We start from the raw sequence: 26,925 nt of genomic DNA, 5'->3' as shown, positions 1-26,925 counted from the left end.
TTCTAATCTCGTGCCATAGGCAGGGACACCTCCCACTAGAACAGGTTACTCAAGACCTCATCCAACCTGGCCTTGAACACCTCCAGGGAGGGAGCATCCACGACCTCCCTGGGCAACCTGTGCCAGTGATTCACTACCCTCACTGTAAAGAGCTTCTTCCTAACATCCAATTTAAATCTCCCCTCTGCCAGTTTAAACCCATTACTCCTCATTCTGTCATTACAAGACCTTGTCAATAGTCCCTCCCCAGCCCTCCTGTAGGTCCCCTTCAGACACTGGAAGGCCACTCTAAGGTCTCCTCCAAGCCTTCTCTTCTCCAGACTGCAGAGCCCCAACTCTTGTAGTCTGTCCACATAGCAGAGCTGCTGCAGCCCTCTGAGCATCTTGGTGGCCTCCTCTGGACTGGCTCCAACAGTTCTACGTCCTTCTTGTGTTGAGGGCTCCAGAACTGCACACAGGACTCCAGGTGAGGTCTCAGGAGAGCAGAGTAAAGGGGCAGAAATCCCCTCCCTTGCCCTGCTGGCAATGCTGCTCTTGCTGCAGTCTGGAACATGGTTGGCTGTCTCATCCCTGGAGAGATTAAAAAGCTGTGTAGATGTGATACTGAGGAACATGGGTTTGTGGTGACCTGGCAGTGTGGGGTTAATGGTTGGAATTCATGATCTTACAGGTCTCTTCCAACCAAAATCATTCTGCCCTGTTGTTCCAGTTCTCATTAACAAGAAACTGGCCCATCACCACTTTGTTATTCTGTAAGTCCTAGCATGCCATAAGTTACTTACAAAGTGACTTAATGAAAATTCTCTGGTTTTCCAGCTGCAGCTTTTTCCACCAGCAACCCAGTTCCCAATGATTTATGGCTCCTGTAGGACACACAGTGGGATCCCCTGCTGTATGTCGTTAGTGAAGAATAAGACTGGTGCAAGCTGGGGCTGGGAGGGTAATTCCTGCCCATCCATTTGCTTCCCCCCCCCCCCCCTTTTCTATTTGACATTTATGTTGTGGTAGCTGTTGTGGATCTTGGCCTTGCATTAGCAGGCGCAATGAGAAGGCTGCTCTTAATTATTACTTCAACCTTAAGGGTATATATGAAGTGCAGAGCAGCAAGCATAATAGCATCACATTAAATAGCCACCATATTCCTGGGTAATGAGGGAATGCAGCCCTGAAGGTGCAGCTTGGCCAGGGTATTGCTGTGCTCAAGCCTTTTTCTGGAGCCCTTCTCCACCTTTCAAAAGCAAAAGGTTTGAACAGACACCTTGAAAGGCTCTTAGAACTATTCTCAGTCCTATGTGAATTTTTTTTACAAGAACCAGTGAATTTGATCAGAAAATAGTTAGTTTTGGCTGCCAACGTGGCAAAACCACTTAAAATACAAACTCAAGAATGTGTTGAAAGGAGGTGGTTTGCCAGCACAGCCATTGTTGTAGCAAAGTCTCCCCTCTGATCCAAGGGGAATCCTTTCTCTAAGCTGTATTACAAAAACTAAGGTAGGTGTCAAGCACCTGGAAAGTCCTCACATCTTTGGAAGACTCTTGGTGGGGGCTTGGTTTGATTTGGTTTCTTGTCACAAGCCCTTTTGATGTGGAGTGGGAGCTGGGGCTGTCTTCCTCTTGGGATTCTTTGAAGAAGAGGGATATGGAAGGTGTCCAGAGAAGGGCCATGAGGATGATCAGAGGGCTGGAGCTGCTCTGCTGTGAGGAGAGACTGAGGGAGTTGGGGCTGTTCAGTCTGGAGAGGAGAAGGCTCTGAGGTGACCTTATTGTGGCCTTTTGGTATCTTAAGGGGGGTACAAGAAATCTAGGGAGGGGCTTTTTAGGATGTTAGGTAGTGATAGGACTGGGGGGGATGGAACAAAGCTAGAAATGGGCAGATACAGCCTGGATGTTAGGAAGAAGTTCTTCAGCATGAGGGTAGTGAGAGCCTGGAACAGGTTGCCCACAGAGGTTGTGGAAGCCTCACCCATGGAGATGTTTAAAACCAGGCTGAATGAGGCTCTGGACAGCCTAATCTAGGGTAAGGTGTCCCTGCCCATGGCAGGGGGGTTGGGACTAGGTGATCCTTGTGGTCTCTTCCAACCCTGACTGATTCTATGATTAATTCAAAGCTCAGTGTCACTGATTTGATAATGTGCTGTCTAGAGGGGGATGACAGAGAGAGGTGACTTGGGGCAGTCCAGTTTTATTACCCTAAAATCCCAAGTACTGTGGCATGACAAATTTGCAGTGAATTTTCTCCCATTTCCAATGTCTACTTTCAACTAAAAAAGCTTTAGCTTGATTTTTTAAAATATATTTGGTTTTTATATAGTAAAACCCCAGTGCTACTGCCAGGGGTGCAGCCTCCCACAGACTACTCCACTGGGTCCTCTGGAGACCCAGGCCTGCCTGCCCTGGTCAAAAAACCAAACAGGTCTTTAAGAGTTTGGGAGAGAAGGATTTCACCTAAACCTGGCAACAGTTTAAAAAATCCATTGTAATGCACATCCCAGTTGAGTCTTTGTGCAAGCAGAAAACAGCCCTTGCACACTTGAGGAACTGCAGAAGCAACAAATGCTCAGTGCTTGTTGCCTCCAGTACAGAACTGGTGCTCCAGTGCCCTGTGATGCACTATCACATGGTAGAATAGAATAGAATAATCATAGAATCATCCAGGTTGGAATAGACCTCCAAGATCATCCAGTCCAACCTAGCACCCAGCCCTAGCCAATCAACCAGGCCATAGCTCTAAGTGCCTCATCCAGGCTTTGCTTGAACACCTCCAGGGACGGCAACTCCACCACCTCCCTGGGCAGCCCATTCCAATGGCAAATCACTCTCCCTGTGTGCCAAGTCCTGGGAGATGTGAAAAACATTACAGCTGATAAATTAATGTTTTCTTTTGAGTAGGCATGAAGGAGGATGTTGAAAACTGGGGTTCTTCCTGACTTAGCTGCCAGGAATACAAAACACCACACAAGAGACTTTGAAGGTCCCTCTGGGAAGAATGCCATTACCAACTCCACTGTGGTGCCTTGTCCAAGTTGCCCTGGAGGAATCTCAGCCAGAAACACCTGTTAACAATAAGGACTTGTTAGTGTTTCACAATTATTTTCCCAAGTATGTTATTGCTACCCCAGTCCCAACACAAGAAAGTCTGGCAAACCTGTGAAAACCTCTGGCCTGTCTGCATCTGCAAAGACCAAGATAAAGCTGTGTCTGCAAGTCTGGTGAGGACTCAGTTTAATGGGGGTGTGTTGGGCACGCACTTGGGATGCTTTGGGAACCAGTAGTGGGGAAAAGAAGGTGGCCCATACATGAAAAATAACCTATTCTGTTGCCTCTTTACTGTAGTATTAAAAGGCTTATTTGTCATCTAGTATTGCGTTCAGATTGAGGCACGGTAATAGAAGAGAGATGTGGAGGTGCTGGAGCAGGTCCAGAGGAGGGCAACAAAGCTGAGGAAGGGCCTGAGGCATAAATCTTATGAGGAGTGACTGAGAGAGCTGGGGATGGTTAGTCTGAAAAAGAGGGTGAGGGGAGACCTCATTGCTGTCTACCATTACCTGAAGGGACATAGTGGAGAGGCTGCTGCTGGGCTCAAAGGTAACTGGAGACAGAACAAAGGGAAATGGCCTCAAGCTGAGGCTGGGGAGGTTTAGATTGGACATTAGGAAAAAGTTTTTTGTGGAGACAGTGGTCAGGGACTGGAACGAGCTGCCCATCCATTGCTTACAAAAGGTATGCATGGACTCTGATGACAGAGACTGATTCATTTTGCTTGGGTTTTCCAGAGGAATAAGTGGACTCAAACCTGCTGAGCTACAAAAGGGAGCTGGAGCTGGCATCGCCTACATCCTGGTAATTGCTTTGCTTACTGAGCAGCTCATTAAGGTACTATCTGTGGTTGCCTTTCCCCAGGCTTTTTATTTTATATATATAGATATATATATATAAAATCATTGCTGACTACAACTACCTGCAGGGAGGTTGTAGCCAGGTAGGGTTTGACTCTTCTGCCAAGCACCCAGAAACAGAACCAGGGAACACAGTCTCAAGTTGTGCCAGGGGAGGTCTAGGCTGGATGTTAGGAGGAAGTTGTTGCCAGAGAGAGTAACTGGCATTGGAATGGGCTGCCCAGGGAGGTGGTAGAATTGCTGTGCCTGGAGGTGTTCAGGAAAAGCCTGGCTGAGGCACTTAGTGCCATGGTCTGGTTGATTGGACAGGGTTGGGTGCTAGGTTGGACTGGCTGATCTTGGAGGTCTCTTCCAACCTGGTTGATTGTATGGCAGGCTGTTGGAATTAGAAGATCTTTGAGGTTCCTTTCAACCTAAACCATTCTGTGATTCTGTGACTTGCACACAGGGAAGTCTACCATGCCTACCAATAGCTCTGTAACTACACTTTGAAGCAGGAGGCTCACATCTCATTCAGACTGGTCGTGAGGACAAAGTTCTTCACCATGACAGTGGTGAGAGCCTGGAATGGGTTGCCCAGGGAGGTGGTTGAGGCCTTGTCCCTGGAGGTGTTTAAGGCCAGGCTGGATGAGGCTGTGGCCAGCCTAATCTAGGGTAAGGTGTCCCTGCCCATGGCAGGGGGCTTGCAGCTACATGATCCTTGTGGTCCCTTCCAACCCTGACTGATTCTATGATTCTGCGATTCATCTCTGATCAATCATGAGCTTGTATCTGGGCTAAAGTGAAGGCAGTGATGAAACAAAACCTTTAGAGAGGTTTTGTTAGGTTGGACTGGGTGACCTTGGAGGTCTCTTTTAGTCTGGTTGATTCTGTGATTCTCTGGAGATATTCAAAACCCACCTGAACAGTATCCACAACAACTTGCTCTGAATGCTCCTGCTTTAGCAGGCAGGTTGGACTAAATGATCTCCCAGAGCTCCCTTCCAACCCCTACCATTCTGTGATTCTACAACTTGCCTTTTTTCCCCATCCTCACTACCGTCTGAGTGTCTCAGTAGATGGCACCCTTTCTATGCCTTTATTTTCCACCAAATGCCAAAAAAATAAGTTGGAGCTGGAGCTTTGTGTGTGAAGCAAGTTCAGTAAAAATGTAAATGCAGATTTGTCTCCTTAATTGAATCTAGTACGTTGTGAAATCATTACTGTCAGGGCACACTTGGGTTTATACAAACGCTTAAGTAAAGCAAATACATAAACCCAGATTGACTCGACCAATTTGAGTGTGATAGCAGACATCTGTGTTCAATAATGTTACTTGGGTAAGCAGTGTTTAATATTTCATGTCAAGGCAAGGAGAGCCACAGAACAGGGTATTTTCTGAATTCTTAGCTTGCTGAAGTTTATGGCACAGAGTAAAATATAATCTGTCCTTTGTCAGGCTCACCAGAAAGAGCCCTACTGCAGCTGAAGATGTAAAGTGCTCTAATATATATGTTCCTAGACCTCTCCCTGCTCAAGGAATTAATCTTGGAAGGTGCTGAGTGCCCTGAAGTGCCAGTGAAGTCAGTGGGGTTTGAAGTTTCTTGCAGCTCTGTGGAGAGGGATCCTTACAGAGGCTAATTACCCTCCTCGGTCCCCGGCCAGGAAATCCCTTTAGCGCTGCTTAACTTTTAGCGTCTGAGGAGGCCTCTTGAAACCAGCATTAAAAACACAGCTGAGATAGTGGCCAGAGGTCCAGCTCATGCCTCCATCATCTTACACTGCTCCCTGACCTCAGCAATCTAAAATCTGGGTATTTAAAGGTGAGAAACCTCTTTCATGCTTTGGCCTCATTAATGACTATAAATATGTGCAGGGTGAGTGCCAGGAGGATGGAGCCAGGCTCTGCTCAGTGATGCCCAATGACAGGACAAGGGGCAATGGGGGGAATTTGAGGCATAGGAAGTTCCATGGAAATATGAGGAGGAAATTTTTCCCTGTGAGAGTGACAGAAAACTGGAACAGGCTGCCCAAGGGGATGGCAGAGTCTCCCTCTTTGGAGATATTCAAAACCTGCCTGGATGCATTCCTGTGTGATCTGCTCTGGGTGCTCCTGCTCTGGCAATGGGGCTGGACTGGATGAGCTTTGGAGGTCCCTTCCAGCCTCTGACATTCTGTGATTCTGTGAAAAAGAGGGAATAAGCTCCTCACCCAGGGGTGGATCTGCCACCAAGTGCTGAGTTCAGAATGCCCCAAAGTGGCCCAGAGCCGTATCTGCTGCCCTTCAGCTGGTAGAAGAGGAGACAAAGGCCATCCCTTTACTCCAAGTGGGAGACAAAGGCCATCCCTTTACTCCAAGTGAAGCCTGTGCATGAGTACATCACCAGAGCTCTCTGCCTTCAGATAGTTCAAAGAAGGAGACACCTTTTTAAGTGTCTTCCAAGTCTGTTATTAATGAACAATTACACTGATAAGTTCTGATGGATTTGCATGGGGTGATTCATCTACAAACAAATCTCTCTTTTGTATTTCCCACCCCCAGACTCCAATCTTTTGTATTTCATTTTGAGGTGGAATTCTGTGGTGGAAGTGGCCAAAAGAAACATGCTTTCCCCAGCCTCATGCTGGATGTCTGTCTGGATATTTTAATGTCAACTGCAGCTCAGAAAGGGGGAGGTGAAGGGGAAAAAAAAAACGCAAACGTGGTGCCAGTATCATTTTTAAGCTGAAAATGTTCTTCCCCTGTGTTCAAATAGCATTAGAAATGTTTGCTGAAAAGAGGCATATTTATTCATCCCAGCCTCAGAGAGAGAGAGCACTGTGTGTATAGGTAGCAATAAAAATGTATGAAGGAGTGGAAGAGATTCCCCTGGTAAATGGCTTTTCTCTTGACCTCCTCTTAAGCATCTTAGCGGGGCTCTGCTGCTGCCTCTCTGAGGAAGAATGTTTGCACTGGGGAGGAAGAATGCTTGAAGTTGCAGAGTGTTACAAACAGTGAGCAAGTAAGTGTGGGTTTGTTTGGGTTTGGGGATTTTTGTTGTTGCTGTTACAGTGCTGGAAAAAAAGATCTTATGAAAAAGAGGTGGCATGCAAAGGAGTTGCAGGCAAGGAGTGCTGTTCCCAACAGGCTATGGAGTTTCTTACAAGGTAGCTGAGCTATGTAATTCTTATTCTGTAACTTTCCCCTCCCCCCCCCCCCCTTTTTTTTTCCTTATTGATTTCTCAACAAATAGTGGTTTAGAGTCTCCCTCTCTGGAGATATTCAAGCTGGATGTGTTTCTGTGTGATCTGGTATAGGTGATCCTGCTCTGGCAGGGGGGATTGGACTGGATGAGCTGTTGTGGTCCCTTCCAGCCTCTAACACTCTGTGACTATTTGCTACCCTTGTGTTGGGTAGTCAGATGTTGGTCAGGTACTCAACATCTGACCACGTGGCTTATCTGGCACGTGACATGATTGTCCCCTCATTACCAGCACAAGTGTTTTCCTCTGTGCAAAAAAATGACTTCCAGTAACTCTTTTGCATGAGGCCATGGGATTGCTTTCCCATTAGCTCGGTTCAGTCGAATGTTTGTGGAGAGGAAACGCGAAACGGGAGGGATTGGAGCAGAAAGAAATTCATCAGGCTATTTCATGGAATCACAGAATGTCAGGGGCTGGAAGGGACCTCAAAAACTCATCTAGTCCAACCCCCCTGCCAGAGCAGGATCACCCAGAGCAGATCACACAGGAACACATCCAGACGGGTTTTGAATATCTCTAGAGAAGGAGGCTCCACAACCCCCTTGGGCAGCCTGTTCCAGTGCTCTGTCACCCCCACGTCTGTATGACTAAGGGCAGGACTTCCCTGCTCTGCTCACCCAGCTATCTCTCCTATCCAATTAAATGTGCACTTGGCAGTCATCACATTGAATGGCTCTCTTCACCATAGAAGCTGGAGATGGAAAACACCTGCTCAGATCACCTCCCATCCAGTGCAGAGCCATTTCCCTACAGGACATAGGTCATCCCTGAATTCTGCAGCTGACATGCTATGTAACAGCCTCAACTGGCAACATCCTGTCCAGAGCTGCACCTCATAAATCAGGGTTAGGGCCAGTAAATCGGCGAGGAAGAGCAGTTACCAATGGCATATCTCTCTTCCCAATGGCTTTCTTATGTTTCAAGGAATCAGTGGCATGTCAGAAATGATCCTCTTACTCAAACACTAAATACTATCTTGATAGTGCCGTATCTTGCCAAGCAAGAACATAAGCAAACACTCAGGTCTTCACTGGGGACTTGAGCAATCACCCTCCATGGCCAACATTCCTCCCAGCTGCTTCAGCGTCCCTCCTAGGGTCGTTGCTGCTGTTATCAATAGCTGATGTTATTACTGCTCTCTTACTATGTCATTTTATCGGTCCTGGGTGGGAGGATGAGTTAAGTGATGAATCTGTGCATATTTGTCACTATGGGAGCCTCCAGAGCTCCACGTTTCTGTGGAAACCTGGCCCTGGTTTAGCTGAACTGGCTTGAAAAATCTGGCCCCGTCGTGGGTGCTGAGCACTTAGAGAAGGGGTGGGGAAAATGCTGGCGCTGAGCTCTGCTTGGAAATCTGCTCCCAGATGTATGGATGTTTGTTTACTTTTGCGTTGAAGGGATGCAGAAAACTGCAGCGAGATGCAGAAATAGCACCACAAAAAAAGGCTTTGCAAATGCAAACCTTCACTGGCTGGCATAAAGGGGATGTGTATTCTTTCCATACATTCTTGGGTAAGCTTAAGTTACAAGAGGCCCGAAAGGAAAGATCAAAACCCCCTCTATCTCAGCCAAGATCGTTAGTTAACAATCCATGTAGTGCCAAAACAATACAAGTTGCACAATTTCACCACACATACCCATTTCTTAACCCATTCTGCCTTGAGCCAAACTCGGCAATAGAGCACAAGAGACTTTACAGCAGGCTGTGGCAGCTGATGCCCTGCTCCTGGCTGTGGTCCATTGTCCTGTTGAGCTCCACACAGGTAATACTGGGCAAGGTAAGGTGATTTCTGCCCCACTTGGGGAAGAAGTATTTTCACAGAATTTCTTAGATTGCAAAAGCTCTTCAAGATCATCGAGTCCAATCATTAGTTTCACACTGACAAGTCTATGATTAAACCAAATCCCTCAGTACAACATCTGAGCACTATGAATCGCTGTGGTTCATAGTGATTCATTTAGAGCAGAAGTGCTTTGGCTTCTCAGCAGCAGTGGTGCACCTGCCCGCCTCTCTTAGACACAGGTTGGAGGAAAACTCTGATGAGGGGATGCTACTTTGCTTTCTGAAAAAGGCCACAGTGCTGTGTTAGAATCAACCAGGTTGGAAGAGACCTCCAAGTTCATCCAGTCCAACCTAGCACCCAGCCCTGTCCAATCAACCACACCATGGCACTAAGTGCCTCATCCAGGCTTTCTTTGAACACCTCCAGGGACAGTGACTCCATCACCTCCCTGGGTATCCCATTCCAATGCCAATCACTCTCTCTGCCAACAACTTCCTCCTAACATCCAGCCTAGACCTCCCCTGGCACAACTTGAGACTGTGTCCCCTTGTTCTGTTGCTGCTTGCCTGGGAGAAGAGACCAACCCCACCCAGCTACAGCCTCCCTTCAGGTATTTGTAGACAGCAATGAGCTCTGCTCTGAGCCTCCTCTTCTGCAGGCTGCACACCCCCAGTTCCCTCAGCCTCTCCTCACAGGGCTGTGCTCCAGATGCCTCCTCAGCTTTGTTGCCCTTCTCTGGACACTTTCCATTACCTCAGCATCTCTGTTGAATTGAGGAGGCCAGAACTAGACACTGAAAAAATTGCTTCCTGAACCTCGAGATGAAGCTTTCCAAATTGCCCTTGAGATACCTGTAGCATATGGCGACATTTTCACCACACTTGAGAGTCCATGCTGTGATGTAGGCAACTACCATGCAGCAGTGACACTGGGGAAATAGCAGAAGTCTGGCTTACAGAGCACAGATTAAATAATGTTGTCTAAATTTTAACAAGGTTATCACAGTGAGCCTGGGAGAACTTCAGCCATGTGGTTTTCTAAAGACTTTGAGGTTTAATTAAATGACTGCTGTGTTTTTACCTCCCATTAAATAAAAACAGTCCTTACCTCTCATAAAAGCTTTTTAGTCTGACAATGCATTAAGCAGAAATCTTGCCCAGTGTCTTGCCTGCTCCTAGAATCACAGAATCAGTCAGGGTTGGAAGGGACCACAAGGATCATCTAGTACCAACCCCCCTGCCATGGGCAGGGACACCCTACCCTAGAGCAGGCTGCTCACAGCCTCATCCAGCCTGGCCTTAAACACTTGAGCCTTATGTTGCTCTTTGGACTGTGCAAGCAGACTCGCTTCTGGTGCCAGCACCCAAACCAACCTGTGTCTGTCTGGAAGGGCCTCAAAATGCCATCATCACCAGCACCACCCCACTTTGGTCATGAATGAGACAATGGCAGGAACTCCCAGGCTGATGAGTGCAGCTGGGCAAGATGGGAAGGGCACGAAAACGTTCAGATTGCCATGAGTGAGAAGCAACACAAAGTCCTTATTGCCTCTCTTGTTCTTGGCATTGCAACAATGCATAGTTCTCTGTTGTCTCTGGAACCACTCAGCCCTGTAATGAATGGAGTACCAGTGATTGGAAACGGTCCTTTTAAGCGGATGTTTCCATTACTTTGTTTTCCTCCTTCGCCCTTGTAATGGTTTTTTTCAAGTGTCAGCAGAAGGGCTGAAGCATCTCTTGATCTTGTGGATTGCATGTCCATGTGGGCCAGTCCAGGCACTATGTGGAATTTTCAACACAGTGTTCACTTGTTCTCCAAACTCTCAATGTTTTGATTATTTGTGTCTTGCTGGTACTTAAGAAGGGAAGACTTCCAAGGTTTACATTTTTAACAGAGATCACAGACAGTAATTCTGTTCATAAACATGATATGCAAAGCTGATTTTCAGAAAAAGCTGCACTCACCACCTTCTTCAGGGCTGCAGGCAAAGCTATGGGAGTTTGATACAGAATCATAGAATCAAATGGGTTGGAAGAGACCTCCAAGATCATCCAGTCCAACCTAGCGCCCAGCCCTAGCCAATCAACCAGACCATGGCACTAAGTGCCTCAGACAGGCTTTCTTTGAACATCTTCTTGGCCACCTGGGCACACTGATGGCTAAGTTCAGCTCCTCTCTAGCGGCACCCCCAGGTCCCTCTCTGCCTGGCTGCTCTCAGCCACTCTGTCCCCAGCCTGTAGTGCTGCTTGGGGTTGTAGTGGCCAAAGTGTAGAACCCTGCACTTGGCCTTGTTCAGTCTCATCCCATTAGCCTCTACCCACTCATCCAGCCTGGCAAGGTCCCTCTGCAGGGCCTTTCAAAGCAGTGGAAAAAAATAATGACCACCTCTTCCAATATCAATTGCATGTTCAGAGTTGGTTACGACACTTCAATTAAAATAACTCTCAGAAAATCGTTAACACCAAAGCTCAGTGGAGGATCAGATGGGCTTAGACCATACCTTCCACTGTCTCCACTGCTTAGTCTGTGACTTTACCCAAATTACAAGCATGCTGCTGCTTTAAATATCCCAGTGCTCAGGAGAGCTAACATGTGTGAGAATTGGGATTACAGCCCTCAGCTGACTGCATCTGAGCAGAGATTGAGTCTTGGATTTCCCATACACAAAGACCTAAATTTCAGGATATTAGCAAGATAGAAACAGTTGTCCTGCATCTCTCTTGTTCTGTTGGAGAGAAGGGGGAAAAGAAGAAAAATAAGGAGAGAGAAAGAGAAAAGAATCTTTGGCTTCATCCCAGTGTGGAAACATTTTTTCCATCTCAATTTAGCTGAAAAAAGAGCCAAGGCCAGCAGCCAACACCTTAGTAATGTAGGGACCCTATTCACAAGCTGTTTAATCCTGTACTTAAGTGTACCTATGGATATGGTTTATGTTCAAACTCGCATGTCTTTCTGGATTAGGATGGATTTAGATGGAAACCTGAAGATCTGGAGAAGCAAGTCTGTATTTCTGATCCTTCAGTCTTGAGCAGAAGGCTAACTGGTCAGTTAACACTCAGGTAAGTACTGTAAGCAGGGACTCTCCTCCCTGCAATGAGAACTGGTAGAGGTTTGGGCTCAGTATCTTCCTACCCAGTTTTTATTTCTGTCTGTAAGATGTGATACAGGTTGGGTCACAAACACTTCAGTCTCTGAACATCTTATTCCAGATGAAGGGCAATAAAGCTGGTGAGGGGCCTGGAACACAAATCCTATGAGGAGAGGCTGAGGGAGCTGGGGCTGTTTAGCCTGGAGAAGAGGAGGCTCAGGGGTGATCTTATTACTGTCTACAACTACCTGAAGGGACATTGTAGCTAGGTGCGGGGTGGCCTCTTCTGCCAGGCAACCAGCAATAGAACAAGGGGACACAGTCTCAAGTTGTGCCAGGGGAGGTCTAGGCTGGATGTTAGGAGGAAGTTCTTCACAGAGAGTGATTTCCCATTGGAATGGGCTGCCCAGGGAGGTGGTTGAGGCACTGTCCCTGGAGGTGTTCAAGAAAAGACTGGATGAGGCACTTAGTGCCATGGTCTGGTTGAGTGGCTAGGGCTGGGTGCTAGGTTGGACTGGATGATGTTGGAGGTCTCTTCCAACCTGGCTGATTCTATGATTCCAGATGATCAGAAAGTGGCTTTGAAAAAGCCCCTCATGGTCACACCCACTGTCGGCAGCAGCCACGGGTGTTTAGCAGGAGGTATTTAGTTACCTCAACATGTTGAACCGGTTCCACTTCAGCAAAAATGTGTGGAGCAAAGTAAATTAGGAAGCCCTGAAAAGAGATTGTGAGAGTTTTCTTGTTGGCTAGGTTGGTAGCCTAGAGAAGAGGGATGTACTAGAGAGATACCCTGAATTCTCACCAGTGCAATAGGAAAGTCCCACACTCCTGTGGTTCCAGACATGCCAGATGCACTTTCATGAGCTCACAGAAATGTGGGCTTGGCTGGGACCTTGGGAGGTCACATAGTGAAGCTGCTGCACTGATGCCAAGACCATCTCTGACATGTGTTTGCCTCTGCAGTTATTGAAAGCATCTTCTTAAGGGACTCGCTAACTTCATTCTTTTCAATAAGTGCTTGCTTCACAACCTTTGCAGTTGGGAAGCTTTGCCTAATGTCCTAGCACAGCATTTCTGCAGGTGGTTTCTTTCCCTGAGGGCAAGTTGTTGATTGGCCTTTTCAGAAGCACCCTTGGTGCACCAGGAGCTAGCTGGCACCTTTCCCACATGGCAACACCCACCTTTTCCCTTTCCTTGAGCTTCCATGTATGTGTATATGCCTATGATGGTACTTCAGTCCTATTACTCTCCCAGATTTGACTGTTTCTGAGGCTGCAGCAGACTCATTCCTCTCCCTTCATTCCATACCCTCCCTGGAGCTGTGCCCCTTCTCTAGACCTCTGTCCTACCCACTGCTAAGCTTCCATTGCTCACCCTCATGGCTATGCATCGAATAACCCTGAGCTCCTTCCCTCAGGTCATTTTTCTAGGCTTTGTCAGACCACGCTGAGTGGGGGCTTTCAAGTTCCACCCAAAATCCCCTGGATCCAACGTTGGGAGGTGCTGGAATTGCTGCAAATCGTAGCGGTGACCCCATGAGGTGAGCTGTTATCTGGTGGCCCCTGCACTGATATAAGGCAAACCTTGTTCCTGGAAGGAGTCTGTTGGCATTCAGGCATGACTCTGCCCCACAGGATCTTAGGAGTGATTTAATATTTCAAGCTATGAAACATGGCTTGTAACAGTTCCTGCAGGGTGCAAGGGGCACTTACAAGATAGCACTGCATTAGTCACCACCACCCAGCCACCTTCTGAATATTATGAACCTTATTATAAACTTTAATTTACTATATATATATATATAATCTGAATGGACTTTTTAAGTGTATCTGAGGGAATTGGAGTGAGGAGAAACATTGCTTAATTCAGCCATTGCATCCTTCAAACCAGCTTGGAAACATGGAAACCATATGTGAGCTTTTAGCTAATAAAATAAAAGGCCAAAACTGTGGCGGCTTGAAGCTGTTGCACCCAAAAAAATATAATTGCACATATGCTCATTTACTCACTTCTAATCAAAACATTTAAAAAGAAAAGAAAAGAAAATAAAGAAAAGGGGAGGGAAAAAAAAAATCTTTGCTACTCAGGCTAGGTGTAACTGTTGGACTATGTTATTTGACACGGAAAGAATGTGCAGGAGTTTTTCTAATGGCCGTAAGTGAAGCAAACTGTGGTAAATAGAGCCACACACAGCATCCATTGATAATGTTTCACCTGAACACAAAAAAAACCCAACCCTCCTTAAAATCCTTGGGCAGGCCAAATCCATATTCATTTTACTATAAGGCAATCTTACTTTTAGTTGTCTCTAGACTACATATTAATGGTAAAGAGGTTTTATGCTGAGCATTGCTTTTCTGAGCAGGAGATTCGTCTTTTCTTTATTACAAGTCCTAAAGAGATATTCAGCCCTGCCAAAGGTGCCAGAACTGAAATCATCTCTTTACTTAAACACTTCATCCCTCATGTCCTGACCATCTCTAAGCCATCCATTTTAACTGGTTTTATTCTGTCCTTAGTCCAAGACTTACTGTCCCAGAACCGATTGGAAGCTTTGCAGAGATGTGGAAAATGAGCTGCTTAAAAATCAGTCAGAGAGGACCCTGTTCCTCATGCAGATGATAAGGAGCATACAGTCCTTTTTGTCTCCTTGGCTTTCCTTGTGCTATCAGTTGCATGAATTCAAGGCATCTCAGCTCAGCTTGGGCAGCTGAAAAGGGTTTAACAGTGTGGGGTCCCTTGGGAGATGTTTGCTGAAAGCCACGCGGGGATGGAGCAAAGAAACGTTTATCGCAGCAGTCTTCAACACTGAGGGCTAGTGCAAGGCTGAGCCACTGATGGGGACACAGAATATTCACTTTTTCTGTGGATTAGCTGTCAAGAATGGGAAGCAAGAAGAGCAGTGTGGTGTTCTGGAATTGTTTTGTTTGGGAGAGCAGCCAAGCAGAGAGCAACCTAAGGGTACTGGTTGACAGCTGACTGAACATGAAGCTGCAGTGTGCCCAGCTGACCAAGAAGGCCAACAGCATCCTGGCCTATATCAGGAATAGTGTGGCCAGCAGGACCAAGGGAGTCCTTCTGCCCCTGTACTCAGCACTGGACACAATCTCCCTCAACTTAAGAAAGATATTGAGGTGCTTGGACATATCCAGAGAAGGGCACCAAGGCTGGGGAGGGGCTGGAGCACAGCCCTACAAGGAGTTGCTGAGGGAGCTGGGGGTGTTCAGCTTGGAGCAGAGGAGGCTCAGGGGAGACCTCATTGCTCTCTGCAACTACCTGAAAGGAGATTGTAGCCCAGGCACCCAGTGACAGAACCACTGGACACAGTCTCAAACTGCATCAGGGCAGGTTTAGGCTGGATATTAGGAAGAGGTTTTTCACAGCAAGAGTGATTGGCATTGGAATGGGCTGCCTGGGGAGGTGATGGAGTCCTCATCTCTGGAGGTGTTTAAAAGGAGACTGAACGAAGCACTTAGTGCCATGGTCTAGTTAATTAGAAGGTGTTAGGTGATAAGTTGGACTCAATGATCTCAGAGGTCTTTTCCAACCTGGTTAATTCTGTGATTCTGGGAAACCTTTATGACCAAAAAACCCAACCAAGCATTGCTCTCTCTGACCAATAGACCACACTAAAATGTGTCTGAGCATGAGCCTCACCCTAATGTCCCATGAGATGCTGATGCCCAGATGGAAATAGTGGAAACAGCTCTTTTACTTTGGAAGCATTGACCTTTCTGGCCCAGCATGCCCTCACTATGGGCAGCCTCTCCTTCTGCTTTGGAGCAGCACTTCCAAAGCCACTTCAGAGTTCCTTAAGTGAGCCAAAGTGAGTGGAGAGCATAGGACATCTATGAAGAGTTAGTTTTTTTTTCAGTTGCCAGCACTTTATTTTCTTAGAAATGTGAGAGAAAAAGGGGAGGGTGGGTGTAAAAATTATAATGTGTCTTCTAAATGGATGAGAGAGGAAAATTAATTAGTAGGGAAGCAATTGGATGGGAGCATGGGTTAAGTATCTGGCTCTGCCACTGGCTTCTTTCGCAACCATGGCCAACATCCATATTTCTTCCTCTCTCCAACCTTCCAGTCCCTCCTGCCCCCCGTGCGCCATCTGTAAACCAGCTCCCATCTGCAAAGTGTTTCCATTGTTTGTCTCTGGAGCTTGATGGCAATGTGCAGCACATTGCACAATGGCCTCTGGATGCTATTTTATAAGCAGCAAACATAAATAGAAAACTTTTAGGGAGGCTACTAAAAAAAAAAACCCACCCAGCTTTAGGAATAATCCTCTTAAAGTGGTTTGGAAAGTGAAAAAGCTGACGTGCAGATGCAGGGCTGGGATATCTTTAAGGCAAGGCAAGCCAAGACATTGGCCCTTGTTTGTTTTCTTATGTGATCAGTTAGATAGGGGAAGATATATATATATATATATTATAATTTGTGTTTTTAAAGAAGAAAATAATTATTTCAAGAATTAAAAAAAAAATCAGATGGAGCTGCCAAAGGAATGAGTGAAGTCAGATCAAAGGTGATAGGTTGAGTCTGATGAGTTGAAGACTTTACCTATTTCGATTGGAAAAGTCCAATATAATAGAAAATTCTTCCTTCAGAAAAAAAATAAGAAAGAAAGGGGGGGGGGGGGGATAAGAAAGAAAGGGGGGAGGGAGGGAAATGAGAGAAGAAGAAGAAATTGCACACAAGAGAAACGAAAAGCAAAACATGCCATAGCCAATAAGTTGTGTAAAACTGTGGAGACTGGCACTTTCAAATGCTTGGCAGGTTATTAAGCCAATTTTTATTTAGTCCACTATAACTGTTGGAGGGTCTGTGATTCCCAACTGTTTCACATCAGAGAATGAAAACAACTATAGCCCAGCCAAGACCACATTGGTGACTGCCAGCCCCTTTATGTGCCAAACATGAAAGCAACAAGTCCAGATGCTTTGATCCCGGCATTTTTGGATTTAGCCCAGAATGTTTTTAACTCATGTTAGGACAACATACATTATAACTGGAAATCAATCAATAGCACTGTGACCTTCAAACACAGTAAATGTTTGGAGTTAGTTTCTGAGCATGTAATCTAAATTGGGGATTGGAAGTTGGAAGCGATCCTAACCTAACAGGGGGGAGGAAAAATGGTATAGTTTTAGAATCTGGAGCTGTAAGGAAGCAACAAATGAAGGTTTAATTATCTAGCGAAAGGGTATCCAGACACTGGAGATGCATCTGGTATAGAGGGCTGCAAAAGGCCAAGGAGCAAAGCAGCACCACTCCAGCATAACAGAGAAACCTAGAATGGGAAGCTTTGGGAGCCATACCTACAAACCAGCCCTCTCCCACTCTGTGCTGAGGTTGTGAGCCCATTCCCGAGCTGAAACACTGCTTGGGTCAGTGCAATGCTGAATGGCCACAAATGCCTCCTCTCCATCACCTGTGAGAGGCCATTAGCAGTTGCCTTCAGCAAAAGCCGTTGCTGGTTGCCTCTCCATACTGCAGGTCTGCAGGGCAAGGTGGCATGCAAGGACAGGAAAATGCATCCTCTCATCCCAGGATGGTTCTGCATCCCAAAGGTTTCACATGAAGTCCTGAATCACCACACCATGCTGTGGAAGAACTTCAGCAAACGTTGCAGGAGAAGAGAAAAAAGAGAGGAAGAAACACCCTTAATTTATTGCAAATACAGCTGCAGTACAGGCCAGGCCTTAGTCTGATCTGTGGATGGAATCAAAGAATCATAGAATGGTTTAGGTTGGAAGGGACCTCAAAGATCATCCATTTCCAACACCCACTACAGGCAGGGACACCTCCCACTAGACCAGGTCACTCAAGGTCTCATCCAACCTGGCCTTGAACACCTCCAGGGAGGAAGCATACACAACCTCCCTGGACAACCTGTGCCAGTTTCTCACCACCCTCACTGCAAACAGCCCTTTCCTAACATCTAGTCTGAATCTCCTTTCTTCCAGTTTAAACCCATTACTTCTACTGTCATTACAAAACCTTGTAAATAGTCCCTCCCCAGCCCTCCTGTAGGCCCCCTTCAGATACTGGAAGGCTACTCTACTCCAAGATTTCCTCAGAGCCTTCTCTTCTCCAGGCTTCAGAGCCCCTACTCTTGTAGCCTGTCCTCATAGCAGAACTGCTGCAGCCCTCTGAGCATCTTGGTGGCCTCCTCTGGACTGGCTCCAACAGTTCCATGTCCTGCTTGTGTTGGGGGCTGCAGAACTGCACACAGGACTCCAGGTGGGGTCTCAGGAGAGCAGAGTGAAGGGGCAGAATCCCCTCCCTTGCCCTGCTGGCCACGGTGCTCTTGCTGCAGCCCAGGACATGGTTTAGATCCCTTTAACCTTTTCATTGCTGCCATGTCCTTTAGATCGCTTTAATCTTCACATTGCTGCCATGTGCTGTGGATCCTTTTAACCTTCATATTGCTCCTATGTCCCGTAGATCCCTTTAACTTCTACACTGCTGCTATGTCCATGGAGTAACACCTGATGTGCACTGATGCAAATCACATCAAGGTCTGACCTCGGCAGGGGAGAGATGGCTTCAAAAGGTAATTAAAATAATTTAATCTCTCTCTTTCTTTTTTTTTCCCAGTATGATTTAATTGTATTGCCACTAAATACCAGTCTAGACAAGGTCTTGTTAAGAGCCTTAAATCCTGGAGCAGTTTCCCTTGTTAGTGATTGTGAATAGCTGTTGGCATGCTGTGGACTCAGCTCACATAAAAGCTCTTACAGTAACAATTCTAAAGTTACAAATCCCTATCAGAAGGAATGAAAAAAAAAACAACCAAGTAATAGTAATTAAGAAAAGAATTATCAATCCCCCAGAAGAACAAAAAACTCCAGCTAGAAAAGCAAATCCTCTTCAGCAGAGATGAGATCTGTACTGACACAAGGCAATGCTGTGTCAATACAACTGCAGCTTCAGAGAATCACGGCATGGTGAGTGTTGGAAGGGACTTATGGACATCATCTAATCCAACTCCCTGCTAGAACAAGTTTTCCTAGAGCAAATTGCCCAGGACCACGTCCAGGAGGATTTTGAAAGTCTCCAGAGAAGGACGTTCCATAACCTCTCTGGGCAGCCTGTTCCAGTGCTCTTCAAGGACACAAAGGCAGTGAGAGTGCCAAATAGGTGGTGGTGGTGGCCCACAGCTCCAGCTTGCCCACCAGGGATTTGCAGCCAGATCTGAAGGCAAGTCTCAGCTGTTCCAATAATTCATGCTGCAAATAAAGTCCCTTAGTAAATAAAGTCTGTAATGCAGAGAAGGGGTATGGCCATTTCACAAGGGCAGGGAGGGGACATCTGGCACATGGAACTGTCACCCTGAAGTACCATTTGCCAGCAGGATAACCTCTGTTGCAGTGAACAGGATGTGCAGGAGCAGGGTTGGGAAGCAGAGCCTCTTGGGAGTCCTGGTGGGGTGCAGGTGAAGGCAGCATCCCCCCCCCCAACCAGGGTTGAGCCTGGGGGTGGATATGGGAGCAGTAAACACCCTTAAGCCAGGGCTGACTGCGGAGGGACTGCATTCCTCATGTTTATGTCTGGACCTCTCGCAGCTGGACCTCACACCTGGTCCTCTCACACCCGTGGCTCTCTTGGCTGTACTTCTCATGGCTGTACTTCCTGCACCCTGCACAGCCGAGAACAGCCTGTGTCATCTCTCCTTTTCCAATCCACTATATCCTTAGCAGCCCATTTTTAAGGAGAGATGCACCAAATGTCTCAGGGGCTCCAAAACTCCTTCCACGAGCCTCTAGCCCCTCAGAGTCAGGAAAAGTGGTTTTTGTCAATGCTAAGAGAAAATAACAGGGGGGCAGATAATTGCCATCTCTTGTCTGTTTGAGCTGATGGCTTTCCCGTTTCATTTCCTCCTGTGTAACGTTAGAGGGGACATATATGAGATATTCAGCGAGGAGTGAAGCAGGGGAGTCTGCAGGAGTGTTTAGTGGGAGGTCAGGAATTTTTAAGAGGTATTATTACAAGGTGGTGTGGTTTGGGTCATGTTTCTCGTAGACATCTTGTCAGGAAACTTTTTAAATAATAAATGATAATCTCTTTATGTATCCCTGCAAGCTTATTGCACTCCACCTCCAGACACACAGCTGAGGTTTGAAAAGAGCATCAGGCAAGCTCAGAAGCTAGGGAAAAAAACAAACCAAACCAAAACAAAAACACACACACATAACCCCAAACTCAAGCAAAGCCAAAACACAACGAGAGAAGAGAAATCAAACATCCAACAACAAGATGAGAAATAAAACATATGCTGGCCAGAGTTTTAAAGACAGTAGCCACAGCACACCAGATTTTAATTAGCAGCTACCTGCAGTGGCAGTGGCCTGGGATGAAATGTTTTGATGTGTGTAAATGTTTCTATAAAACAGTTGAAGCTTTCTTAGATCCCATATCACTTTAGGGTTTGGTTCCCCCCTCCCCTCCCACCCCTTCTGAGCATCTTGGTTTTCCAATGTGGACATTTCACAGAGTAGGATTTGGGGAAGATCTAAAGTCTTTGCTCTCTGTCTCTGTTTCTCCACTGGTGAAATGAGGATACTTTAGATTTATTTACTATGAAAGCCTTTTAGCTCTTCCAGAAACCCAGCACTTAATGACTGGGTAGAACTAGCAGTTGCGGTAGCAATAGTTGAAGGCATAATCTGGCCATAAATCCTGCTAACACTTGGCCTAGGAGAGTGAGGCTGTATGCAGTGCTCCAGATTTCCTCTTTGAAATATTTCTGCTGTACCATCTTTTGTCAGGAATATGCTTCAAGTTTAACCAGCACAGGCATTTTTTTCAGCCACTCAGAGCAGTTTCTTTCTCCAAAGTGCCTCCTGCAAATGGCTGTGCGCTGCAGAACTTCTGCTGACATAACCAAGGAGCTCCGCAAATAAAACCCTTGGAGGCAGCTTGGTGAGCCAGGCACTCTCACTGCTGGGAATCCCCCATGGCAGCAGCTCAGCTCTAATTTGATTGTGGGGCTCTTTGCTTTGGCATTGCCCCTATCCTGTCAGGGAAGGGCCAGGACTCCATGGGATCGTGGCAGAATTATCAGTGATGGTAGGTTCAGACTGGATGTGAGGAGGAAGTTCTTCATCATGAGAGTGGTGAGAGCCTGGAAGGGGTTGCCCAGGGAGGTGGTTGAGGCCCCATGCCTGGAGGTGTTTAAGGCCAGGCTGGATGAGGCTGTGGGCAGCCTGCTCTAGGGTAGGGTGTCCCTGGGCATGGGAGGGGGGTTGGAACTAACTGATCCTTGTGGTCCCTTCCAACCCTGACTGATTCTATGATGTGAGTCCCTGACATCACCTTGGAATCAGAAAATCATTTAGGTTGGAGAAGATCTCTAAGGTCATTAAATCAAAACACTTTGTGCCCTAGAGAGATGCAACATGGTGAAATAGGTCCTGAAGAGCTTTTGGAGCAGGAGGAGGAAACCCAGCACCATGCTGCTCTCTCATTCACTCATCAAGATTGATCTCATGGTACAACAAGAGAAGGAAAGACAAGACTGATGTGGTCTGTGAGCCCTATTCAAGACCTCATGGTATGTCTGATAAAGTCTGGAGAAAATCCATCTTCCTGAGAACAGCTCAATGTGTATCAAGCTGGAGGAAAGGATTACAGAATCAATCACAGAATGATAGAGATTGGAAAGGGACCTCTGGCGATCATCTAGTCCAATGCCCCTGCCAGCACAGCTTAGGTCTCTTCTAAATAAATCCTGGCCCAAGTCAGCAGGTGGCTGCTGCTCCCACTTACAAATTACTGGGAGGTCCCTTAATTCCTGTGCACTGCTGCTCTGCAGGGGACAGTCAGTGTCTAGAATGTGTATCCCTGCGTGTGCCGTTTTCTGTGATCGCGATGCTCATTTCTGCACTCACATTTCTGCTTCAGGCTTCTTGGAGCCCAAAATGAAGGAACTCGTGCCACAGCCTAAACCTCCACCTGCATCACCAGGGATGTGACTCCTGAGGAGATGATAACCTCATCAACTGCACTGGCCCATAAGGACTTGGCCCTCAAGTGGACTCATCAGCTTCAGGCAGAGAGGGCACACCACGTCCCATCCGGATTTACACCTTACGTAGTCCAGCCTGGCCCAGCCGTGGCAGCTGGCACCTAGTGAGGAGATCATATTTAAAGAGATATAAATCAGGGAGCCCCTTTCCAAGGTAAATAGTACCAAAGCCATCCGACCCTAGGTGCTCATTTCCTTTCTTAATCCTGTGTAGCCTAATAGAGCATTCCTGTTAAAGTGCAGTTTTCCCTCAAAGGTGCTTTTTATCAACTGCTTGATGGAGGTTGGTGGAATGATTGGTCCTGAATTGCTGGTGTCACAGTGAGGGTAAGTGTGATTAAGGTAATTAAGTTGTAGGCACTGTTCTGGATTAGAGATAGCTATAGATGTTTATTATCTGTGGTGTCAGGTTTAATTGGTGGCTATTAGTGTCTCCTCAGATCTGAAGATACACAAAGCTTTTTAATGGGAAACCTGATTGCACCTTGGGGCATTTTCTCCCTGCAATCAAGATCGCTTTTCTTCTCTATTATCAGAGGGAGTAGTTGTATTCATTGCCACCACAGCAGCTCTTGATCCGTAAAAACAACTTCGAGTGGTCTGTAGAAGGTCCTACAAGGCCCAGGATGAACAGGCAATGTGTGCAGGAGAGTACATGGGGTATAAAGTAACTGGGGGTTTGTCCTCTGCGTTGCTAATTACCTGTGTTTGAACTTCTGATCCTTTCTGCCTGTTTTGATTGCAAGTTCTAATGAAATTCATTAAGGTCAAGTATGAAGTCCTCCCTCTGGGGAGGAATGACCTCACGTATCAGTACAAATTAGGGGATGAGCTGTTGGAGACACGCTCTGGGGAAAATGATCTGGTGGACAACAGGATGGCAGCAATGTGCCCTTGTGGCCAAGAAGGTCAGTGGTATCTGTGTACAGCTCTGGAGCCTCCAACACAAGAAGGACATGGAACTGTTGGAGCAAGTCCAAAGGAGGCTACAAAGATGCTCAGAGGGCTGCAGCAGCTCTGCTGTGAGGACAGGCTACAAGAGTTGGGGCTCTACAGCCTGGAGAAGGGAAGGCTTCAAGGAGACCTTGGAGTAGCCTTCCAGTATCTGAAGGGGGCCTGCAGGAAGGCTGGGGAGGGACTATTGACAAGGTCTTGTAATGATAGGATGAGGAGGAATGGGTTTAAACTGGCAGAAGGGAGATTTAAATTGGATGTTAGGAAGAAGTTCTTTCCAGTGAGGGTGGTGAGACACTGGCACAGGTTGCCCAGGGAGGTTGTGGGTCACAGAATCATGGAATCATCCCTGGAGGTGTTCAAGGCCATGTTGGATGAGGTCTTGAGCAACCTGTTCTAGTGGGAGGTGTCCCTGCCTATGGCAGGGAGTTGGAACTGGATGGTCTTTGAGGTCACTTCCAACCCAAACCATTCTATGAATGCTGTCAGATTTAGGGGACTTTTAAAAGTGAGGTCCAGATCCAGGGTTAGAGCAGGAATTTCTGGTCCAGTCACAGTTTAGAGAATGGGAAAGGGAGTTGTCAAATCACTTAATTAGGCACTGACTAGACAAGCTCCAGTGATGAATTATTATAGCCCTGCTTTCCATACACATTGAGATGTGGCTGCTTCCAGTGATGAGCTGCGTAGTTGCCTTGTATTGACCTGGAGGGAGCATCTCTGCTGCTGAACCACACAACTCATCACCTCCCTGTAACATGTTAGATTTATCCTCTGCGAATTCCCATCCACATGGGTAGATTATTCAGCAAAATGTTGTTAAGCTTGTGAAATTTGATGGGCTCACAGCACGAGGTAGTTTAGCTGCTGCTATGGGAGATTCCCATCTATGTTTGGGTTGATTGAAAATGTTACATCCCATCTGTTTCTGGATGGTCCTTTCATGTTCCTCATCTCTTTAAGGCACTCTTTTCCGCAGAGTTTGCTCAATCCATGTGGAGTTAATAAGGGACTTTGGTGTGTGAGTATATGTGGAAGGACCAAGATGTCTTGTTTCATAAAAGTCTGTCCTTGATTTATTCCTCCTTCTGCTGCCTTGCTTCCTGTTCATTTCTCCTCACACTTCCAGAGCGAGGGATGCTGTTTACATTAAGGATGTTTCTTGTGTTTACAGATGGGGCAGCATTTGTAAATGATTCTGAGGAGTTGTTGTTTCCAAGGAGCCTCTCCAGGCTTTCAAGAAGGGGTCTTACCACGTTAGTGCTTCATGCTTACTGTTTCATTTAAACCTCTTCTATAGGGCCTAAAAATATGCCAGTGGAAGTGGTTGGCTCCTGATGTTGTTAGCCTCCTCACCATTTATTGATAGTCAGACGTCCAGGACAGTCATGGACATCAGCTCTGGTGGTATTTGGCTGTGAGTTTCACTTGCTTTTCTTTGTGCCTACTTGACTGTGACATGCAGTTATGGGGTTCTATTTCTGATCATCATCATTCTGCTTCCTCCTTCTCCCTCACATGCGATCACAGCACCACAGGATGTCAGGGGTTGTAAGGGACCCAAAGAGATCATCAAGTCCACCCCCCCTGCCAGAGCAGGACCACACAATCTAGCTCAGGTCACACAGGAACACATCCAGACAGGCCTTGAAAGTCTCCAGAGAAGGAGACTCCATAACCTCTCTGGGGAGCCTGTTCCAGTGCTCTGTGACCCTTACAGTCAAGAAGTTCCCCCTTCTGTTGAGGTGGAACCTCCTGTGCTGCAGCTTCCATCCATTGCTCTTGTCCTATCCCAAGAAGCAAGTGAGCAGAGCCTGCCCCCACCCCCTGAACCCCAGCCCTCAGATATTGACAAACATTTATTAAATCCTCTCTTAGTTTCTCTTCTCCATACTAAAAAGCCCCAGGTCCCTCAGCTTCTCATCAGGCAGTGCTCCAGTCCTCAAGATGGGGTGAGACCCCATCTTGAGTACTGCCTTCAGTTTTGGGCTCCCCAGCTGAAGAGTGACAGGGATCTGCTGGAGAGAGTCCAGTGGAGAGCCACAAGGATGACTGGGGGACTTGAGCATCTCCCCTATGAAGAGAGACTGAGAGCCCTGGGGCTGTTTAGCCTAGAGAAGAGAAGACTGAGAGGAGGTCTGATCAATGTGTACAAATATCTAAGGGGTGGGTGTCAAGTGGCCAGAGCCAATCTGTTTTTGCTGGTCAGCAGCAATAAGACAAGAAGAGGTGGCTACAAATTGAAACAGAGAAGGTTTCAACTCAACATTAGGAGAAATTTCTTTACAGTGAGGCAGAGCCCTGGAGCAGGCTGCCCAGAGAGGTTCTGGAGTCTCCTTCTCCGGAGACTTTCAAAACCCACCTGGATGCATTCCTGTGTGAACTACCCTAGGTGATCCTGCCTTGGCAGTGAGGTTGGACTCGATTATCTCTGGAGGTTCCTTCCAACCTCTGAAGTTCTGTGATTCTGGTGAAATAGATACCTTTATCAGTTAGATGTGCAAGCACATATCATGGAAGGGTGGACAGCAGTTTGGATTGACTGCCATCCTTTTCATGCCGGGAGGGAGGCGAGGGGTGGGGGGGTGTATGTTTTCCTTAGAGTCATGACATAGTTTTTGTAAAGCCTAGAACAAAATAAAAAGCACATGTTGCACGAAGGAGAAGTACCCTGATATCTAAGCTATCAAAGAGGAAGAGTGACCAAGCCAAATACCTTTGGCTAAATGAGGCAGGAATTCAAAGCTGAGCACTGCGCGCAAACAAAATGCCAAATCCATCGGCGTTGTTTGCGGGGGTTTTGGTAAGAGAGGAGCCTGATCTCAGTGGGCAAATCTGACCTGGAGGTTTGCTGAGCCAGCAAGACTTGCAAGCACACATGGAGGCCAGCAGAAAGGAGCTGAAGGCTTTTTTTTTTTTTGGGGGGGGGGGGGGGGGAACCAAATCTCTCCGAAGTGGGAGCATTTCTGTGTCTCTGGAGGCAGGTTTGGAGGGTGGCTACAAGTCAAGCATCCAGCTCCCAGTTGTTGAACATCTTTATTTAAATTGTGCTGGATGAAATTTCTTGGATGAGATGGAAAACTGAGGTCTTAACCTCCTGTTTTAAGGATTATTGTTTTTTTTAATCCAATTTTGCATTTCACCATGTCCCAAACGTTCTTACTAAATTGCTGCCAGTTACTCTCAGTCCAATTCTGGGGGGGGGGGGGGGGGGGGGGTAAGGTTTATTTTTAACCATTTCTCATCCAAAGTAAAAGGAGAAGTTGGACTCAGCAGAAATATTTGCCTAAAGAGGTATATTGGGAGAGGAGGTTTGAAACACATACTGTGCTTGTGAGAGCTGTGGAAAGCAACTAAAATCACTAAGAAAAAATAGCTATTCAAAAGCTCACTTTTGGCAACCACCACCCCCCCCCCCCCCCCCCCCCCCCCCAAATCCTGCAAGTGGAGGTATGTGTAGAGAAATCCTTGAGATGTGTAGAGAAACCTGAAGCAGAGAGAAGTTACAGGGTTTCTGTTTAGAGAAGGGATTTGAACTGTACACAGAAAGCTTCAGACAGAATGAGTTTAATATGTGCAATCCCATTTTGAAACACAATCCCTGAGCCAAGTTATAGGTAGAGCTGCTGGTGCTGAAATGTTATCCAGAGAGAGGTCTGAAAGCAGTTGATACTTCTGTGATAATGCAGCTTTGGATACTTGAGTATTCTTTCCATTTCTGTTTTTACTATGCTCCATTACCAGTAAAATATGCAAGTGTCATTCCAGCTTTACCCTTTTTGAAGTGCTACTTGAGCATTGTAGGAATCTTTTGGCAGGGATAAAAAAAATATGTATCTTTCACAGGAAATTCTGTAACTATCAAGATAAGTTTTAAAAATATTTTCTTTTTCTAAGCAATGTGAACCCAGCACTGCTCTGCAAACTGACACTCCAGACCAAGCAACGA

At 46.6% G+C, this 26,925-nt stretch overlaps 1 protein-coding gene across 18 annotated transcripts in view; it reads left to right on the top strand.

Moving 5' to 3' along the window:
* The window catches only part of LOC135186859 (multiple epidermal growth factor-like domains protein 6), a 380,712-nt gene that overhangs the window by 307,587 nt on the left and 46,200 nt on the right, over positions 1-26,925 (top strand). For 8 of the 18 annotated variants that reach the window (XM_064164986.1, XM_064164988.1, XM_064164997.1 and 5 more), the window contains 8 exons: positions 6,779-6,876; positions 11,863-11,960; positions 13,410-13,532; positions 18,440-18,548; positions 20,833-21,064; positions 21,383-21,548; positions 21,899-22,176; positions 22,279-22,349. The gene's annotated coding sequence lies outside the window, so the exon portion shown is untranslated. Of the gene's footprint in view, positions 1-2,888; positions 3,840-6,778; positions 6,877-11,862; positions 11,961-13,409; positions 13,533-18,439; positions 18,549-20,832; positions 21,065-21,382; positions 21,549-21,898; positions 22,177-22,278; positions 22,350-24,276; positions 24,394-26,925 lie in introns of those variants that run through there. The other 10 variants (XM_064164989.1, XM_064164990.1, XM_064164981.1 and 7 more) reach the window with 9 other exon arrangements.

The sequence above is a fragment of the Pogoniulus pusillus genome, chromosome 26 (genome assembly GCF_015220805.1).
Source record: "Pogoniulus pusillus isolate bPogPus1 chromosome 26, bPogPus1.pri, whole genome shotgun sequence".
NCBI lineage: Eukaryota > Metazoa > Chordata > Aves > Piciformes > Lybiidae > Pogoniulus > Pogoniulus pusillus.
Note: the sequence above shows the minus strand (reverse complement) of the source record. Positions and strands in the feature narration are given on the sequence as shown.